Source organism: Pleurodeles waltl, chromosome 4_2, assembly GCF_031143425.1.
Source record: "Pleurodeles waltl isolate 20211129_DDA chromosome 4_2, aPleWal1.hap1.20221129, whole genome shotgun sequence".
In the NCBI taxonomy this organism is placed as follows: domain Eukaryota; kingdom Metazoa; phylum Chordata; class Amphibia; order Caudata; family Salamandridae; genus Pleurodeles; species Pleurodeles waltl.
In genome coordinates this window covers 381,508,037-381,526,484 of record NC_090443.1, presented here as the reverse complement: position 1 = coordinate 381,526,484, position 18,448 = coordinate 381,508,037, and positions in this window count along the sequence as shown.

Here is an 18,448-nt window from a genome sequence, read left to right as displayed (position 1 = left end):
GAATCAACGTGGGTGGGGATTTTAATATTTAAAAATGTTGTTTTAGTGCCCAGCATGTTTGCGGTCTAGTAGACAGGCAAGGAGAGGATATTTCACACTTTAAGCACTCCTCATATGCAGATGTGCGTAATAATCACATTTTAGTAACTCACATTTTGACCTCCCTGTTTGTGGATTTTAAAGTTATATCAAATTGTATAAGTGATTACAACCCATTATTATTTTGTTTTGGATCTAAACATACTAGGGAAAACTAACTGCTGTGAAGTATTGTACATGGATCACTCCAAAAATAGTGGTTTGAGAATTAAGGGCCAGATGTAGCAAATAACCAATTTGCGACTTGCAAATTGCGAGTCCCTGCGACTCGCAATTTGCAAGTTGCAAATTGGTATGCAGTACGGTGTCTCAGACACCGTCTGCGACTCGCTATGGGGTCGCAATGACCCACCTCATGAATATTCATGAGGTGGGTCGCAAATTGCGGCCCCATAGTGAGTCAAGGCACTCGCAAACATGGAGGCCTGCTGTAGTCAGCAGACCTCCATGTTCGTGACTGCTTTAAATAAAGCATTTTTTTTTTTTTTTAAGTGTAGCCCGTTTTCCTTAAAGGAAAACGAGCTGCACTTTAAAAAAAAAAACGAAACCTTTAGTTTCGTTTTTTTTTTCAGGGCAGGCAGTGGTCCCTTGGACCACTACCTGCCCTGAAAAAAATGTTTTGGGTCCATTCACAAACTGGAAGGGGTCCCATGGGGACCCCTTCCAATTTGCGAGTGGGTTACCATCCACTTGAAGTGGATGGTAACTGCGATACCCTTTGCGACCGCATATGCGGTCGCAAATGGTATTGCATTCCACTCCGAATCGCAAATAGGAAGGGAACACCCCTTCCTATTTGCGATTCTGAAATGCATATTGCGAGTCGGTCCCGACTCGCAATATGCATTTCTGCATAGCAAAGTGGCATTTGCGCCTTGCAAACGCCGATTTTCGCCGTTTGCGACGCGCAAATCCTTTGCTACATCTGGCCCTAAATGTGATAATGCTTATACAGCAAATTTGATGAATTATTTAATTTAAAAAAAAATGAAGAATGCATTAGGCCATGCCTTCCTCTAGAAGGAAATCCTGTATCTATTTTGGATAATTATAGTGTTATGTGTAAATATATGTAAAAGAAATTATTTGCGAGGAATCGAGTAAAAACTTTCCCTATACACAGATGGTTTCATGCAACATGTTCAAAATCTCATAGGCAAATAAAGCAGCAATTAAAGCAGCTCTCCAAAATCCTATCAATATTAGGGAAGGTAGGAAGACATATAAGTCAGTCCTTGAGTATAGGAAACAAGAAATTAGAATATCTGCCTGGGACTGCAGAAAGTTCTGGGAATTCATAAACTGTCCCCTTTTCACAGAAGATAGTATCCCAAGTGCTGAATGCCACATAACAACAGTTTCAAGAGTAGGGCATTCTGAAAAAGTATTTGCCTCACATAAAAGTTTTGATTTTTTTGATAAAGAGAATAGTCTACTTAAGATTACTGAGGACAAAGTTAAAAAGCTAAGTGATTCTATTGAAATTGCCGAAGTTACAAATGCTATTAATAAGAGGGTTGCAGGTGCAGGTACAGCTCCAGGGCCCGGGGTGTTCCATTGGATGTTTTTAAACATAATGTAACTTTCTGCGCTGCACTGCTTGCAAACATCTTTCGAGCAGCGATTAGGAAGGAAAAACCTGTTTCCTGGCATGAGGCAATAATAGTCCCAGTTTTTAAAAGGCGACAGGAACTTGCCAAGTTGTTTTTGACCAATTTAATTGATTGGTTCAAACACGAAAATACTAGGCAGAATCCTAGTCATGTACAATATGGTTTTCAACCCGGCCTGGGTACAGTAGAGCAGTCATTAAACGTATCCCTGTTGGTGGGAAAATATGTCAAAGCCAGGAGAGGCTCACTGCACATGGCCTTCATGGACCTTTCCCGTGCTACAGTCTTTGTTGGAGAAAATGGGAGTTGAAGCTGCATTGGTAGACTTACTGAAACATTTGTACTAAGATGCAACGGTAAACGTATGCTATGCACCAGGTGGGGAGTGTTATTCCCAATATCTTCTAAAAGAGGAGTTAGACAAGGTTCCATACTAGCTCCATTTTTGTTTCTGATTTATATAAAGGATTAAAAGAAAATACCTAATGAACAGAGGGAAAGGCTTGCCACAGGTCAATACCTATTCTTTTATATGCAGATGATGCAATTCTTCTGGCAAGAGCTGCAAATGGATTGCAAACTATCTTAGACCCTTTTAATGATTTTTTATGAAAAACCTTGACTCAAAAGTTAATTTGTTTAAGTTGTTTGTAATGATTAGTGTCCAAAAACACAAAATCAAGGGTGCACACCTTAAGGTGAATACTTGTAATTATTTAGGTGTTGCCTTTGACTGTGATATGAGATGGGGATGTCTAATAAATCAGACATCTCAATCGCTTGCATGTGCTAATGAGGCAATCTTTAGGTTTGCTACAAAACAAGGCCATAAACCTATAAAGGAAATGTTGAAACTATACACATGCAAAAGTATCCCAACGGGCACTGATGGAGCAGGAGTTTGGGGACATACACGTTTAGTTAAAATACAGAGGACTGAAAATTGATTTTAAGTAGGTTTCTTTCTGTCTCTAAGAGCAGCTCAACCAACATTTACATTAGCAAACTAGGGTTGAGTTATATTGAGGACACCGTTAAAAGAGTCTTTTTATTGCTTTGGCTTAAGATCTGGTATTCACCTGAGACATCCTTTTCCAGGCTTATTCTGAAGGATTGCCTTGCCCTTGATAATATGTATATGGCTTTATTATGTGAACACACCGTTATCGACTTAGGAGTGTCAGAATATTTCACTATCCCAGACTCTATTACGGCTAGTTCTAAAGTTAATTTTTGCAACCTATTCCTTGATGTTAGTTATAACGTTAAAAAATTGCAGTCAGAGTCTATGGAGACAATTGAACATTATAATGCTTTTATCACCACTCTGGGAATGAAACTGTACTTAACTTGGATCTGTTCACCCCAGCAGAGATTTTATCTCACTCGCCCTCGTTTACGTATTGTGCATTTCCTTGTGACTTTTCCACAACAGGGGAGTTGGTTTTCCAAGCTTCCAAAATGCCCTTGTGACAATATTTCCACTCCAAGCACTGTGCACTTTATGTTATTTTGCACACTATGTAAGTCAGCACGCCTACAGTTTTTACCCCTGATTTTTTGATCAGAAGGTATTAGAAGGTACAAAGATGGTATTAAGTGTCAGCAGAGATTAGAGCCTCAAATTACTTGCTTTGCAGCCTTAAAGTTTACACTAAAGTCCTTGACAATTAGGAAACTGTATTACATTTTATTGTATTGCCTTACGATTTGTGTTTTAGTTTCTTTGCTTTTTGTCCAGCAATATTTTGATAAGGCATTTTATTAGGAATTTTTACCTGTAACTTTATATCATGAATTTAGAATTTACACGTTATTTACGATATATGCTTTTATGGTGAAAAGCTGAATAAGGTTATTGACTGACTGAATGATTCAATGAGGTCAAGCAAGATACTAAAAAGATGAACTCTGAGACAAAAATATTCAGAAACTTATGACCTATTTGGTTACTTAAAAATGTCATTATCAGAAATATTATGTGCTACATTTCTTGCTCATTTATTAGCCAAGTGTCAATATTATGCCCTTGAGTGTTTAAGAGGAGCTGAGGTGATATGTTTTTAACCCACCACCTGGGGATGTTAATGAATAAATCCATAATCCCAATCTGAGCAAAATATAAAATCCTTAGTGGTAAGAAATAACCTCTTATCTGGAGGTAGTTAATAAATCAGTCTTTGGGAACGTTATATTGATTCTGTTCAAATGTAAGAAAAACCCAGTTCTTTTATAACTGTCCTGCCATGTTCACTGACGAGGTGTATCAATTATGTAAATGTACACTGTGTGAGAAATCTGGTAAATTAGAATTGAACCATAACGTTGTGCAAGCATTAACTTGAGAGATATCAAACCAAATTCTAGTGGCATCCAGTATTCAATAGCACAATGCCAACATCTTGAATCTTGTCCATTTGAAAAAGACAGGCTCAGGCACTCCTATCAGGAGGTTATTTCAATGATGGTAATAGGGATATAAGTGCTTCAAGACCCATATTTTATTGCTAGCACCTATGACCATAGACATCCATCATTTAAAAGCTGCCATAAAGTACAACCACAGCAATGTAAATGCCCAACCTTTCTTGTTAACAAGGAACTGAGGATAGTGACTAGCTCATCGCAGTTTCCTATATTGCTAAATGAAACGTTGCCATTCTGCCTCAATCTTTTTAAAACATATGTTGGAAAGTGAAAGTGATATAGCGTGAAAAAACATACAGGGAAGAATAATCATCATGATACAGCTATGTCAGTGTTGGAAATGGCCCTCTCTATAGGGTCACACTCACATTTTTTGCTGTCCTCCTATTTTTTGCTGTATTTTTGCTTGTTGACGTAAGGACTCTGTGAACTTTACGCCTGCTAACCAGTGCTAACGTGCTTGTGCTCACTTCCCTAAATATGGTTTGATTGGCATATACCTGATTGGCATATTTAACTTACATGTGAGTCCCTTGTAGAGTGGTATACCATATGCCCAGGGCCTGTAGATTCAATGCTGCCAGTGGACCTGCAGCACTTATTGTGCCATCCACTTAAATACCACTTTAAAACATGTCCCAGATCTGCCATTGCAGCCTGAATGCCATGTCCTAGTTGGCTTTTAAAACCCCTTGCCAAGCCTAAAAGTCACTCCTAAAGTAGGCACTATGTAGCCCATAGGGCATGGTGCTGGGTAATTAAAAGGTAAGACATATATGTTTAAGTTTTACATGTCCTAGTAGTGCAAAGCTCCCAAATTCATTTTTCACTACTGTGAGGCCTACCCCTCCCATAAGGTAACATTGGAAATTCATTATTACATTTAATAAGCTGTAATTCCTAAATGTGAGTAGGTAGATATGGTATGTTTGGTACCTATGAACTTGTAATGATAAACCCTCTTTAATGGTAAAATTGAATTAAACATTACAAGTTTGAAAATGCCACATTTAGAAAGTTAGCATTTTCCTGCCCTTAGCCCTTTGTGCCTGCAACTTGCCTTAGTTCACATGACTGGGTGTAACTGACAGATAGGACTTTTTAAATTCACCCAGAAAGTCACACAATAAGGGGATTAGCAGAGCCTGAAGGTCCATCAAGTGGCAGGATGGGCGGGGGCAGGCAGAGATGAGCATAGCTCCACTTGCACCTGAATAGGTTTGCTCTGGCTCCTGACAATAGGCATATTGTCAGTAGAGCCAGCTTGGAGCCAAGGCAGGGGAGGCAGGAAAATCCTAAAATGCCAAAGGACCTTTCCAGAAACATCTCCCACCTTCTAGGATTAGGCCACCAGGGTATAAAAAGAGGGGTCTCAAACCCCTCTCTTCAGTCCACGGCTGGACCAGCATAAGGACTCTCAGAGGACTGCCTGCTGCTGTGACCTGCTGTGCACTCTTTGAGACTGCTGTAGTATTTGGAAGTACTGCTTTGATGGCTGGAGCTTGCATTGAACCCTCAGAGGCCTGCCCTGCATCTTCACCTGCACCATGAACTTCCAGAAGTGACTTCAAGGGCTATTCTGCTGGTCTCCTGTTCAGAGTCACAGGGACATGCGAGGCTCCTACCATCTTCAACCCGCATCTGGACCCAGCCTGAGTGAGGACTGGACCCCTAAATGGTCTCCATCCACTCCTGGACACTTGAATGTGGTGCTAAAGGGGCCCAGAGGGCCAATGGCCAAAAATCAGCACTTAGACAAAATGTGGCCAAAAAGTGATTTGAGAATCTGGAGGAAACTGGGACCAACCTGCTCTCCTATCTGCTCGAGGTGTATCACTGGTTGGATTGACTTTGAGGCTTCTCTAGCTACATTCTTCTATTTTATGTAGTTTAAGAGGAGGGATAGCACATTAAGTTTTAAGAAACTGAAAGTAGGGCTCTTGATACAAAGCAAAAGGCTGCCAGAACAGGGAATACTATTACCTTGTCTCTCATTTAATTAACAGTATCTGTGATAGTCACCCCAATCCATGATATATACTGACTGTCAAATTGTAGTAAAGAATTTAGACCCTGGAAAGAAAGCGAGGACCAAAGTCCATAGTGGACATAGCCCACAGGTACTGCCAGGATACTGTTTCAAATGCTTTCCCAGTATCCATCAAGATCATCCTGGCAAGTTGGGTGAGTACCCTTGCAGCATCACAATCAGATATGGCAGCGGTTAGTGGCTAGGCAATTTGACAGAACGTTTGTGAATCTCTTGGAGTTGCAGTTCATCAACAACATAGATCGATAAGAGCCTCAGATCATTTGATCCTTACCCCCCTTTTAAAAAAACTGAGATGAATGTTTTTTCCATGAATTGTGTGCTTTTCCACCTGAATCAAAAGAATTAAAGGTTTGCTCATAAAGGATACCATGCTCTTAAAAAGTCCTATATAAGTCAATAGGTAACATATGCCAGCCTGCTGCCTTCCCTGATGCAATTTCAGAAAATGCAGTTTCCATTTCGAGTTGATTGATAAAATCCAAAACTATTCTTCATTGTTCAGTTGAATTACTAAGAAGGAGTCCATAGAGATACATGTTAATTTGCTCTTGCATACCTTCAAAGTAATTTTCATATTATGAAATATATAAGGATTGAAAAGCTTGATGGAGAAGATTAGGTTTTATCTAGTTTTTTCTCTCCCTGCAAAGCTAGTAGGCACCCCATATCCTCGCTATCCACAAAACAGCTGCTCTGTTTCTTATAAGAGCTATGACTTTCCTTATCCTAGATCTTCTTTTTAAAAATATTTCCTATAGAAATGAACTCCACAAAAATAGATGTTTAACTATATGCTGGCCAGCTTACTTTAATAACTTGATCATGAAATATATCCGAATGAAGCAAGAGCACTCATAAGGATGCACCAGCTGTCTTGTCGGCCCTGACTTGTTGAATATGTAGTTCAAAGTGAACTTATAAATGAAGGCCTTCATTGCATTCCACATAACCAAAATCAGAGTTGAATCTACATTGTTTTCAATAAATTACTTGCGATTCCTACTTAAATAATGTTTATATTTTAAATCCAATAAAACCATTATTTTGTGGTCACATGTCCAATGGCATGTGGTTACAGATGATCTGAAATAACTTTATTTGATCAAAAGAGAAATGGCATTATAATCTGATATAATTCTAAGATTTAATTTATTGGAGCTATGTAGTAATAAAGTATGATTAAAAATATATCTATCATGGAAAAGGGCAATGTGGAAAACTACAAAAAATGTGTATCTGGATTCATCAGGACAACAGAATTGACACGCATCTGACAATAAGCCATCTCCCTGAACTATCAGTTTTAACTCTGGTGACTGCTCAGTTCTATTGTTTTGCTAGTAATACCACACCTCAATGTGGTGCATCAGAGCAAGATATGGCTAATATCTTCTAACCAAGACCCTTTAATTTGTTTCTTTCATTATGTTTTATTATGTATGTACAGAGTCTTTGCTGGAGATCTCATTCCCATTATATTCCATGTATGTTCATTATTGTCTTGGGTAAAAGGTTGATAATAGTCAGTAACATGCATTAAATACTAGTGTTTCCTAAATTATCAATGCCGCAAATATACCAAAGTAATGAATTGTCCAAATTGTCTTATTTTTCCCTGCCAATCAAAGATAAATGAAACTCTCAGGTTCACCACCAGCAATCCGTCATTCTCTTATCCCCCTCCCTCCTAAGTATTCAACACACACCTGACCCCCTCCCAACTTAGTCATATAATAACAAAGGGAGTGGTAGGATTTAGAAATCACTCCTAGCCCCTTAGAACGAGAGAGGCAAGTCAGCCTAACCTGCAGGGGCTGCTCCTCTGCAATGCCAAAGAGCGTTGCTCCACTGGCTAAGATCCAGCAGCTGAAAAATAAAACAACATTTCATGGGACGGACACGGCTGTGCCATGGGAGGGGGTTGTTGGGGAGGGTGAGTGGAGTGCACTGAAGTGTGCATGTCAGTTTGGCCGGCTGTCTTAGGCTGGCCAACGCACTTAGGTTTCTCCAACCCGACTTTGTTGCACAGTCGGGTTGGAGAAACTGCACTAACCCCCATGCAGTGTCAGAGTGGCAGACTAAGCTGCTCAGACCATTCCTGGTGCTGCTGTCATGCTAGGTATAGCATGAGAGCAGTGCCAGGATTGTATGGGGGAGCCTGTGCTGGTGTCCCAGGGACTGCTGGGACACTATCAGGAGAGCAGAGTAGCGAGGCGGGCGTTGTCAGCATCAGAAATGGTAGTTTAAGTATTTCCTCCGTCGTCCCCCTGTTGAGATTTGCGGCAGCGGCCGCTGCTAGCATATGGGCGCGCCAAGTAGAGAGCATAAACAGGCAAAAAAACATTTTGAAAGATAAGGAAGAAAACGAGATGAAAACATCAACAATTGTTTTCTTAAATCTCAAGAAATTTGAAGAAGAAAGTGTGTGCTGGACATTAGAATACTGCAACCTGACAAAAAGAGTCCCAGTCGATATCTGTTTATTTGTTTAGTCATTATCGGCGGTATTGTCAGTGTTCCACCGAGACAGTAACTGCTGAATATTTGCATCTTCCTGACAGTGAATGATTTTCCTGTGTATTACAAGGTGTTAGTGTCCCAAAGGATGCACATCCTTCTAACAATGAGTATGATTCAGAAATCAGATGTCCATAGGAATGGGAAGAACCCCTAACCCATTCAAACATTGGAATATTTAAGGGGAAGAACCCGTAACCCATTCAAACTTTGGAACTTTTAAAGTGTGTAGGACAGACCTGAGCTATTTTCTAGTAACTGTATCGCTGAATATTCAACAAAGTAGTCCCATGTGGTCCTGGTTAATAGTACAGCATCCCAAGCCCAACAGTGATTACCGTCCGGCCGGAGCGTGCCTAGGACCATGTTACAATTATATGAAGAAACCAGTATGTAATATCAACTAACATAAATCTTACTACAATAATTACAAATACACCTTGAAAAGGCTGCAGGCTTGCAGGCTGCAGGGGGCGAAACATGTGTTGGCTGGATTTATGAACCCCTAGGTTTCTTTTATGGAAGTTGACAGAAATAAATATTCTATATATCTACATGATTCTTACATTTTTGACTTTTCAATTGATTGGGGCTAGCCCTGTATCAACTGGAAATTATCTCAGTTCTTTCCTAAGTGATTGATTTTCCACCTATAATTTATCTTAAGTTTGGCATGTTCTAGCAGAAAAACTATTGTATCAGCCCATTGGATAGAAATATCTGGGAATACCCTAATCCGCAAAAGCCATCCCTCAGAAAAAATGTGACACCACAGGATTTAATTGGCTTCATATGAAAATATAGATATCACTATAGCCCTTGGACATTGCCTGCCACTCTCATTGCTAGGTTTCCTAAATGGAAAGCGATGGGCTCTTTACATTTGACAGTCTAAAATCCCACAAGGCCAATGAGGAAATGCCTGTTGAAAGTGATGCACAAGCACAGTTTATGCTCCAGGATCATCCCCTATTCTTTCCCTCGAGGATCCCTATCACTTATACTTTATTGCAACTCATCCTATTTTTCTTGGTTGTTCATCTTTAAAGCTAGATGTTTTATTCTGGCCTCATGTTGCCCAGTGTCCTTTTATGTATGTATGGTGACTACATTTTAAAATGTGAAACCAGATAACCAGGATTCAATACTGGCTTCTCCACTTGCCCAAATTGTGTGATCTTGCACAAATATTTTATTTCACAGAGCCTCCTTTTTCTTTATTAACACATATGAGAGCACTTTTAAATACCTGAGCTTACAATGTGCGCTGTACATGTACACTATATATTTGATTTAGTAAACTATAATGTTGCTTCATCTATAATAAGAATCTAGGCCACGTTTAGGGTTTACCTGGCAATGACTTGCCTTTTAGTTGACTAATGGCATTTACGTTGTGGTGAGAAACATGAATGTTTCTCTGTTCATGTTTAAAAACTATGGGCCTGATTACAACTTTGGAGGAGGGTGTTAATCCGTCCCAAATGTGACGGATATACCACCCGCCGTATTACGAGTCCATTATATCCTATGGAATTCGTAAGACGGTGGACAGAACACATTTGGGACGGATTAACACCCTCCTCCAAAGTTGTAATCAGGCCCACTTTGGCGGACAGATTAAGTGCCCTCACCATGGTGGAGTAATTCACTCCTGCCATGGTGAGGGTACTCTGCCCTCCAAATTTAGGGCCTGATTTAGAACCTGGCAGACGGGTTACTCTGTCACAACGGTGATGGATGTCCTGTCCGTCGGAATCTAAATCTCATTGATATAAAGGGATTTAGAATACAGCGGATGGGACATCCATCACTATTGTGACGGAGTAACCCGTCCGCCAAGTTCTAAATCAGGCCCTTTGAGATGTCTGCTGACCCAACGGACATCTCTTGTATTTCCAGGAACCCCATCTGCAGTCCCTGTAAAACCTGTAAAAGCATGTTAAACCACTCTGTCAATATAATGGAGCCGTCCATCAAACTTTCAACTTTTTGGATTTTGAAAACACAAACTCCCCAAGCTGGACTTTGCTTTAAAAATAAGAAAAGCAATGACTTCCTCATTATGGGAGTTTTCTCCTGTGGGGGTCATTTTGTAGTTTTCACTGGCCCTTACCGCCAGGTTTTACCTGGCAGTAACGGACATTGAAAACTTGCCATTTGTCCCCGACTCAAGATAGGGACAAATGGCAAAACCTCTGACAACCATTACTCTGTTGGGCTGTTAGAGATATATGTCAGCAGTGGAGACACAGTAGTCTGTTGCTGACACTAAAGGTCTGCCATATCTAAATGAGGCAGGCAAATCTTTAGTTTAGTGATGATAGTACATCATCCTAATGGTGATGGAGAACCCTCTCTACCAAACTTTAAATCGGGCCCTATCATTTTTAATAAATACCTGTCTATTCAGTGATATAATCTGATGTACCAAGGTGAAACACAACCGCATACTAAAGAAAAACATTTTGTGAATTTTGAAGAGATTGTATCATGTTTTTACATGAAGTTTGTAGCACAATATACATGCCAAATATTTTTATGGCTCGACTCGCCCACAGATTCTTAAAGCCAAGCCATATTCATGTCTCAACTCGCCATAACAATTTGCTTGCACCTCAACCTCTATTTGAGACTTGGGCTTTCAGTCACTTGATAAAATAATTTGTAAAAGTGAAGACTAGATACATGGAGCCCTTCACACATGCACTGATTTGACATCTTCACCATCTAGGGCTCTTGTAACAAAAACAAAGAGGAGTGTCCGAAGTGAAAATACATTCAAAATAAGTAATCCCATGGCAGGGACTCCAGACTTTTGTGTTGGATGTGACCGTAGTCATGCGTTCCTAGGGAAAATTACCATTACCAGGTGGTGCTTTAAAGCAAACAACAGATCCCACTCTCTCAAATTGCGTGCCACCCATCAGTTAGAAATGTTTACTGGTACTTTTTTTATGGCAACCAAATAAGATACCATTTGGTTAAAAGCCTCAGGATGAAATTCTCTGCCACTCCTCTTTTCTCAGATTCAAAAAATCTCTGTTCGCCTCTTATCGCCAATTGCCCATGCCCATGCCCAAAATAGTATGGGTAGTATGGGCAGGCAGGTGAACAAATCCGATTTTTATGTACATAAAACGGTTGGAACAGCAGTTTCTCGTTTGAGGATATGGAATGTGGAGGTCACTGAAATCTCACTTTAAACTGGTAAGTTTTGATGAAGACCCTTTTTGAGGTTAGACCAATGTTTAATACACGGTGGGGTTGTTTATTTGTAATTGAGGTGGATAGTGTCAGGCATTTTGCAGTGTAATGTGAGTGTTTGATTTCACATTTTGACTTGTCTGTGCCTTGCTTTTGTAGATTGCATGTATTGATGTTTTTGGAGAACATCAGATATAGGCTTCATGGTGAATTATTGTCTCCTTTTGGAATCTTTCTTAAATATCTAGCTTTTTTGTCACATAGCACAAGTCTTGTTTTAAACTGTTGTTTTTCCTGGCAAGGCAGACTGCAATTGTATGTGTGACACTTCTAGAAACACTTTGAATATATCAGAGTTTTTGTTTGAGGGTTCTTTGAATTATGGGATGTTAGAGGGACTAATGTACTGGTGTGTTGCCACAGGAATGGAAGCAATACACTACCAATGTCTGGGGAAGCTGTTCTCACCCCCATTTTGTGCTGTGCAAATCCAGGGGCACCCCAGAATGGATGCCTCTTTGTTTTTGTAATGAATACTGTGAGCCAAACTTTAAGGGTGAGAGGAGAAGACAACTGTTCCAGCATTTGCAGTATCTCCTTTTTCAATATTTGGATTATTCGCTCTGTATATTCTCTCCCGCTACTGCCTCCTTTGAGCACAGCTTAAACATTTTGCTTCCCTATGTATGTGTTTAGCCATTACCTAATGCTTCAAACCTCTGAACTGATAACTGTCCTTTCTGAAGAAGTGGTCTAGGGATAGCTCAGCAGTGGACAAGCTATTCGCCTGGTTCTAGTGCCTACTAATAGAATGTGATATAGAACTATCTCAAATGCAAATTATGTAATTTTTCTACAGTTTTCTTAGATTGTGTGGTATCTCAAAAAGCCTCCTCCATATTCCTAAAAGCCTGCATGAAAACTGACTCTGATTTAAAACTGTCATTGTCGCCTCTCCTTTGTTTTCGTTCCAATTAAACTCTCCTTACTTTCTATCATGTGAATGCCTCCTCTCTTAAACAGAGCCTTTCTAAGTCACATGCATGCTTGCATTATTCACTAGTATTACATTTCTGCAAACTGCCCACACCTTATTTCAAAGATCGCCATCTCTCCTCCCTTGAAAGTCATACCCCTGCAAACTAACAATACCTAATCTCCTGTATCTCACCTATTGACCCCACCAGCCAATTGCATGAACTCATTCTTTCCATTAATTATGACATTAAACTCCTAATAGCTTAGCATACCATAAATAAAATGGAGTAAATGCATAGAATGGTTTCCTTGAAAGCACAAGGCTGAGAGCAATAACCAACAATAACTAATAACCATTGGCATAAGCACTAACCTTGTGTTCCCAGAGCAGCTTGCTTCAGCACCTTGACAGGGTGATAAGCGCTGTAGAAATGTAATTACAGTACAATACAAAGACAGTTATCAAGAACAGGATTCCTGAGCGGGGCCAGAACTGAATGCAAATATTAGTTAAAATAAACCCCAGTAATAAAAATAAAATAAGAAGCGGCTTTTTATCTAGCTGCAGCCAAATTATACATAATCTCTGGTATTTACCCAGCAACTTGCTAAATAGTATTTAATTCCTGCAATTTAACCAGCAGTCGCCAAAATGTCTGAAACCTAACTGTTTATCCCACCACAGGCTCAATAGTAGAGGTCATATACTCTTTGACCGACAGCCAGATAAATAGGGCTTGATTCATAAAGGAAAACTTCGGCCTGAAATTTATGTTTTGACCTGAAGTCTACGTTTAAATTTCAGGTCTGAAGTTGGACTTCATGTCGAACTAAAGACTTCAGGTCTAAACTTACACTTCAGGTCTAAACTTAGACTTCATATCTAAACTTAGACTTCAAGTCTAAATTCAACTTTGTGAATCGGGCCCTTAGACTTCAGGTCTAAACTCAAGGTTTAAACACATACTTCAGATTTAAGTTTACCATTGTGAACTGGGCCCCTGGTGTGAAAGAGGTTTTCATTTAGCTGGACACAAAGAAAAAAGTGACTGCAGGCAATGGAAGGGTGGTGACCAGCTTGTAATGAAAATGTGTGAAGCATTTGAAAGTAAGTGCAAATACAATTGTACAAACATATGTCCATAGGTAAATGCATAAATTAAGCTAAATTGCTGACAAATTGGAAGAAATAGTAAACTTACTTTTAAATAAAACGGTTCTGTTAATATATTATTAAACAAAGAAATGTAGGAATCAAACTTCTCTTTCTGGAGAATCAGCAGGGGTGGCTCCTCCGCAATGGCGAAGGAGCGTTGCCCCACTGGCTAACAGCCAGCAGCAGAAAAATAAAACAATATTTGAATGTCATTTTATTTTTCTGCTGCTGGCTCAGCCAGCAGGTGCAGGGAGGGGTGGGGCTGGGGCACTGGAGGTGGGATGAGGAATTCTGTGCACTAAGGGCCATATGTACGAACACTTTTTCCCATAGACACAGAATGGGTAAAAACCTTTGCTACATCTGGCCCTAAGTGTGCATGTGTGTTTGGATGGCCTAAGATGACTGTCCAAACACACATGCACACTTAGGTTTCTCCAGCCCAGCTATTTTGAACAGCTAGCTTTAGCATGTAAGCAGTGCCAGGATTGCTGGGGAGCCTCTTCTGGTGTCCTAGCAAATGCTGGGGCACCAGTACAGGAAAGGAGGATGAGCGAGGCGTCGGGAGAGAATGGCGCCTGCGACGAACAGTAAGATTTAAAAAAAGTAATAATTTATACCCTCTCCCCTTGATATCTGCGGCAGTTGCCACTGAGAATCAGGATATCACATACAGATATTTTGTGCTGCAGTTTATGAGTATTTGGCTGTCTGCAAAGAATAATGAGTATGATTTTAATGCATGTTACATAAATGTTTTCATGCTCCTCCTCTAGACGATTCAGAGAGCTAGACTCATTTTGGGCTTCATACAGAAGGCTTTGTGTAAGTTTTGAGCTTCTATTGAAGAGTGATTTTCCTTGCATAGTTTGTTTAGTTTTTCAGAAGGGGCAGCACAACAGCAGCTGATAAGCAGCACCAAACAGGGAACACAGAAAGATAGGTGGTATCTGGGCCAGGTTTGACCTAAGCAAGAGGGGACCAGGAAACGAGGAGGAACAGGACCAGGAGAAACAAGACTAAGGGACCTGGGGCCAGGGTGAGAAGGATCAGGAGGATAGGGAGGAATCAGGACCCAGTAGACCAGGATCTGATGGAAAAGAGGGCGAGGGGAAGACGGAACAGAAGGCCCTGGACCAGTAAGATGAGGATGTCTAAAAGGGTCCAAGAGCACTGATCAGGACCAGAGGGGCAAGAAGGACCAGGAGTAGCAGACCCAAGTGGACAGGCCCACGAGATCCAGTGCTAGGAGAAAAATGTTAATGAAGGCCAGGGACAGGAGTAGTAGGACCACAGAGATCAGATCAAGCAGAACCAAGGGGCTAGAAGCAGAATGTTTAGAACCGGGAAGACTAAGACCAGGAAGGACCAGGGCTAACAGCATTAGGAGTCCCTGTATCAGCAGGACCAGGAGAAATAGAAAGGACCAGGAAGTCCAGTCTCAGTCGGACCAAGTTTAGAATAACAAGCACTACATAGATCAGGATGACCTGCAACGAGGGAACTAGGAGTACCAGAAGCAGGGGGGCAAGGACAGGGAAGACCAAACTAGGAGGTTCATTATGAGAAGGACTATTTCAGAGGGGGCCAGGGCAGAAGAACAAGAACAAAGTGGAACAGCCAAACCAGGAGACCAGGATGATTAGTAAGACTAGGATGGGGCAGGAGAAAAGGTGGCCAGGAGGGCTAGGGAACCAAGGCCAGTGGAATAGCAGCAGAGGATAAAACAAAGAAGTACTAGAACTAAGACCAGAACTACATGGGCGGGGAGCAGGAGAATAATAATTAGGGACTGACAAACTGGATGAACGAGATATACTAGAGGAGCAGCACCTGCCAGTAGGACAGAGAGACGAGAATTAGGATGAGGAGTATAAAAAGGGCCAGGGGCGGGAGTCTGTTACACAGGAAAACAATGATCAATGCGGCCAGGGGCAGGAGCACATGGTGATGATAATCAGATGGACCAGGAAGGCCAAGTCTAGGAAGTCCTGGATCATCAGAACTAGGATAGGTTAGGATGGTCAGTGGTGGTCCAGCACAAATTATTCAAGACCATGAGGATAAGGAGGGCTAAGGCAAAGAGGATCGGGACCAGACTGAGGAGGACTATGAAGATCAATAACAGGGGGACAATGGTCAGGAAGACCCAGAGACCATGATAATCAGGGCAGGAAATAGCAAGACTCAGGGAATCAGTAACAAAAACCCCAGGTGGACCAGAGTAAAGAGGACTAGGTAGATTGAAAGGATCATGACCAGGAGAACCAGAAACAAGGCCAAGAGGTCAATGAAGATCAGGAACTAGAGGAACATGGCATAGAGTACCATCTGGAGCAAATTGACTTGATCATGTTGGTAGAAGGAACAGGTTGAAGACAATCAGATGTAAAAAGGTATGCCAAAGTCAGACCAGGATCAGGAAGGGCAGGACCAGGAAGTCCTGGATGATCAGATCTAAGAAAGGCTAGGATGATCAATAGTGAGCTAACACAAATTATTGCAGACCCTGAGGACAACGAGCAGGAGGACTAGGACAAGAAGGAGCAGGCCCAGATTGAGGAGGACATTGAAGCTCAGGGCTAGGACGACAATGGCCAGTATGAGCAGGAGGCCAGTATAAGCAGGAGAGGAACTAGGAAGACCAGAGAGAGCAGAACCAAGGCCACTAAGGAGGAACAGAGCAAAGACGACTACATAGACTAAAAGGATCATGGCCACGAGCACCGGAAAAGTGCTAATAGGGCAATGAAGATCAGGATCTAGGTTACCAGGGCACAGGATACCATGTGGAGCAGAATGATCATAGTGAAGAAGACCAGGTCGGATAGGGAGGGGCATTCAGGAAGACCAAGAACAAAGTTATCAGGTTCAGGAGAACCTGAACAAGTAGGACCATGATCAAGAGGGGCAGGACCAGAAAGTGACATACCAGGATACCAGGATGACTAAGAAAACAAGAAACAGAGCCAGGAGGAACAGGAAAACCTAAACCTGAACCACGAAGACTCAGCGTGCCAGGACACAAAAGGCCAGATGGACTTAGAAGACCATCAGGACCTGAGATACCAGTACTAGAACATACACGGTGAGGAGAACCATGACAAGGGGACCAGAGCTAAGCGGACCAGAAAGGAATTTGGCCAAGCGGGGCCAAGACTGGGGGAACTAGGAAGAACTAGGATGTACAGAAGGCAAGGTTTATGATGTCCTGCACAAGAAGACAAGAACAAGAAGGACCAAATGAACAGGACCATGGAGATCAGGACTAGGATGGTTAAATGGACCAGGTCCAGTAGACCTACGCCCTGTAGAACTCAAAGTATAAGGACCAGGGCAAAGAAGATCATGTCCAGTGGCAAAGAATCACACGAAGAATGAGGACTATGAAAACCAAGAATAGGAGAACGAGGGGCAGGGTAGGGGCGCAAATGACCAGAGCCAGAAGGACATGCTGTAAGAAAACCAGAAATAGAGGACCAGGGGACTAGTATCATGCGTACAGGGGAGATCAGGGCAAAGAGGACCCGAGCGGGCATAACAAGACAAGGAAGACCAGGGTGAGGAGGTAAAGGAGGATCAGGACCAGGGAGGTCAGTATCAGACTGACCACAGCAAGGAGGAGCAGGATGGAGTGCTAGCAACAGGATGGCCAGGGGGGATAAGGAACAAGATGGAAAGGTCCAGGAGAACCACAGCACAGCAAGTTGACTTAGAACCACGAGAACAAGGGGCAAGAGAATAAGTACCAAATCTAAACTCAGAATTACTATAAAGGGCAAGATGATGAAGACTATTGCCAGTGAGACCAGGGGACAGAATAAGCAAGGAAGATGAAGTGGCAATAGAAAGGATACCGGGTGGAACAGGACTAGAGCAAGGAGGACTAGAAAGATTGAGTCAAGGGTGCTGCGGACAGGCCTAGGAGTGCCGGGGCGGGGGCAGGACCTCAGTACCAAGTCCAAGAGTGCCAAGTTGATCAGAAAGATCAGGTTTTGGGGTAGTAGGCCCAGAGTGAGGAGGATCAGTGAGACAAAGACCGACTGAGCCAGAGCAACCTGGGTGGCCAGGAGGAGCAAATGGCTAGGTTCAGAAAGACCCAAAAAAAGAGAACCAGGACCAAGAGAGCCTCAGCCAGTGGATACAGTGCCAGACACCTCATGAGGACAAGTAACACTGCCAGGAGGGCCAGAACAATCCAGAGCAAAAGGTCAGTGACTAAAAAATTCTGAACATGAAAAAACGTAAAAAGAGGATCAAGTCCATTGGGCATAAAATTAAAAAGACAACAAGGGCTGTGAGGACTAGGAATAGGAAAATTAGTGCTAGGCAGACTGGACTTAGGGCAAGAAGGACTAGATGAACAGGACCTGGAGGTTCAAGAGCAGATGCAAAGGC